The sequence below is a fragment of the Pangasianodon hypophthalmus genome, chromosome 20 (assembly GCF_027358585.1).
Source record: "Pangasianodon hypophthalmus isolate fPanHyp1 chromosome 20, fPanHyp1.pri, whole genome shotgun sequence".
Lineage (NCBI taxonomy): Eukaryota > Metazoa > Chordata > Actinopteri > Siluriformes > Pangasiidae > Pangasianodon > Pangasianodon hypophthalmus.
This window is the reverse complement of record NC_069729.1, coordinates 9,538,160-9,541,909: the sequence shown is the minus strand read 5'-3', so window position 1 is coordinate 9,541,909 and position 3,750 is coordinate 9,538,160.

Below are 3,750 nucleotides of genomic sequence, written 5' to 3'. Positions count from 1 at the left end.
CTCCAGGCTCCCCCACAACCCTGTGTAGGATAAGCAAACATGAATGGATGGATGGACGCTGGTCACGTGATCGCATTCTTTTGCGGAGAGCCTGCAAGATCTGCACTTGTGAAGTCTGATAGCCCGATAGCTCCAGACTGCAATGACCAACATGCATTATAAGGTTACACGAACACGTTACAATGGATAAAATGAGCTCTTCAGTAGCTTTCAGACAACACCAAAGGCAGTGGAAATTGGTCATTTTGGCCAACTTTGGAGCTCTATTTCTGCTCACTTTGTTTCAGCCAATCATTTTCAAAGTCCCCAGGTCAGACACACTATTTATTTAATCAAAAGTTTTGAGAGGATTTTTAAGTTTATTTATTTATTTTTATATATGCATAATTTTTTCTTCATTCAAGTTTTGTTCAAAATATTCTAAGAATTGAATCGAAATGAAGCCAGCATCATGAATCAAATCAATTTATGACTGGAGTGTATTGTTACACCCCTACATGACTATGTTCCCATTCTGCCATCTTTTAAATGGAGAAAAAGACCTGCATTCTTTTATTTTCTTTTAAATAAATGTTCTAATGTAAAGGAAACATACATATGCACATATAAAAAATAAACAAAAAATGTTGCAAAGTAACTATCAACATGTAGGTCATTTTTTGCTCTTCTCAAAACCCTGATCCTGCACCAGTTGATTTGTGTGTGATTAATCATTTAATATAACCTTTAACAAATACATACATTCAGTTTATCACTTTACTCTAAATTGAGAAATAAACAATTAAAAATCACCTTAGCTTCTTAAGGTGGTTGCTACCAGTCAAATTACAGTATGCACAAATTTGTCTTTCAATATAATATATTTTATATATATTTTCAATATTAGTAAAGCCTGTATCCTGTCTTAGGCACAAGGAGTTTTTAATGCTGTAGACTACTGCATTCTGTTAGACAAGTATTCACTGAAGATCCGTGTTCAACCCCTCTTCTCCAGTCACAGTGCGTGCATGCTTTTTTCAGGGTCAATTATAGTTGCCTTTATATTACTGGTTTTGCATATTTTTTCAGTCGTGATGACATTAAAGTGTATTATTACCCTACTGGTGCTACAGCACCTAATATATTTGCACCAGTGCCAGAAAACACTAACATGAAGCAGTGTGAATATCTGGTCAGCAGTGGTTCTTTGGTGGTCTCTTTCTTTTGATCGACAGGGTAGATGGAGGATAACACACTGTCTACAGCATCATATGGGCTACAGACAATAATTCTATAAATAGAAATGTAACACAATCGGGTAAACGTGTAATCCCTAGTCATTAGTGCTTGAGCCCCAATTTTTCCATTCGTCATAAAAATGTACCAAAACTAAAAATTCAGAGAGTGTGTCATACCTGGTCTCTTCAAAATACATTACCACTTCAAAACTTATGTAGCATACTGAATACTTTTTTTTTTTTTACCAAGTTTTACCAGTTTTTGTAAGTAGTAAATTTTTTAACTGACTGAACACAACACTTCAAGAAACAAGCTTAATGATGATGAAGTATGAAGAATAATGGCACAAGGAACGTGCTCCAGTGATGATGGATGGAGCAGATCAACAGGAACTGGGAAAATAAATACTCAACTCACTAAAAAAAAAAAAAAAAAAAAAAAAAAAAAAGAACACATAATGAAATCATAATGGCTTATGACATCATGCAACACCCTATCACTATCCGAAATGCACCAAAATTTGTGCCACATTTCTGTAATTTGTGCCACATTTGTGCTGTTATTTTATCAAGTTAAGTGATATATTTTAACTCAATCACACAAGATTCCGTCTAATCACACTCAATCCTAATCACAGTGGAAATATCTGTATGCAACACCACACAACATTAACACCTAAAGTGTTCCAAAAGAGTAAGTAATTTAAGTAATTTGTGCTGTTTGTACCATTGTGCCTTTATTTCTATATTTCTTTATAATTTACATAATACATAATATGAATTACTGTTAATGACATGCTCAGACATGATCATCATTTTATATATATATATAAATGGCCCACATCACCAAATTTGGCATACATCATCTTCAGAGTAAGCCTCTCAAAAACTTTGTGCACTAACAGATAACTTGGTAGGCATCTTCAGAACCATGAGCTGAGCCTATGCAACAAATTTCATGATAGCGCGACCTACTGGTCAATAGTTACAATTACAGGCCAAAAATAATTACGTCTAACTGCCATTTTTGCTTCTCCTCCTCCTCCATATTTTGTCCAATCTTCACCAAATTTGGTTCACATTATCTTGACACCTGTCTAAACAATCAATGCTGCAGCAATGCCACCCTGCTGCCCATTTGTTTATCTAGACCTTTCCTCCTACAGTCAAGAGAATTCCACCACTGTCCGTGGTCAAAACAAACATCATGAGTGAAACTACAAATCACTCTTGAATCCGTTTGCCTAAAGTTATGGCTCTGCTTTCCCGTGATTGCTTAGGCAACAATTGTAGCGTGTCTCTGATTGTGTGGCTCACCGAGTCTGGGTGCTTGGCCCCTGAAAATGCTGCTTGCAGCTTTAATTCTTCTTCTTCTTCAGTTCAATTCAATTTTATTTGTATAGTGCTTTTAACAATGGACCATTGTCACAAAGCAGCTTTATAGAAATAAATGGATTCACAAAAATATATTGTAAATATTTTAATTTATCACTGTGAATTTATCCCTAATGAGCAAGCCAGTGGCGATGGTGGCAAGGAAAAACTCCCTGAGATGATATGAGGAAGAAACTTTGAGAGGAACCAGGCTCAAAAGGGAACCCATCCTCATCTGGGTGCAACGGATTGTGCGATTATAAATAAATCCCTTCTATTATTGTGTACTATATGGACAAATAGTGCAATTGTGCAACCAATAAATTCATCACAGTTTTTGCAAGAAGTCCGGCTGGTTAAAATCTATCCACTGTCCACTGATGGAGTCCTGAGTACGAAGCTGCTCGTGGCAACTGCAGCCCCAAAGCCACTACAGCAATCGCAGTCCCAAGCTATTACAGTATAGCTCCCCATATGTGATCCCCATGCCATCTCCACAGCCCCCAGGTGGCGCCATCCCCAGCAATCCAAACAGTTCTTCAGGCCATCCATATGGGGCCACCCCCAGCAGCAGCGAGTGAACTCAACCGATGAGAACTCCAACCAGAAGTAGGGCATCAGGATGGGTCAGGCAGCGAGGAGGAGCAGAAGGGGCCAGGATCACTGGCATCTCAGAAGTAGCATGTGTAGCTCGACAGAGAGTGAGGGAGAGAGAGAGATGGAGAGAAAGGAAGAGATTGTTAGGTGAGCTTTTGTCCTCTAATGGTTAAGCACGATGTACTTTGCATGCAGAGTGCAAGCAGGGACTCCGGCAAGACTAGCTATGACAGCATAACTAAAAGGGAGAGCCAGAAGCTAACACAGACATGAGGGCACCCTGGGACATAAGGCAGCCAGCCACTCCACCGTCGACAAACCTGAGTGAACGTGTGAGAGTGGGGGGGGCGGCGACAGCATCCAAACATCCCAGTTCACCACAACACTCTATGCCTGTGAAACCCTCCAGACCTGCCCCTGTACCTAAGAAAACTATTCACAAAAGGCTTGACTAAACAAATATGTTTTCAGCCTAGACTTAAACACTGAGACTGTGTCTGAGCCCCAAACACTAAGTGGAAGGCTGTTCCATAACTGTGGGGCTTTGTAAGAGAAAGCTCTA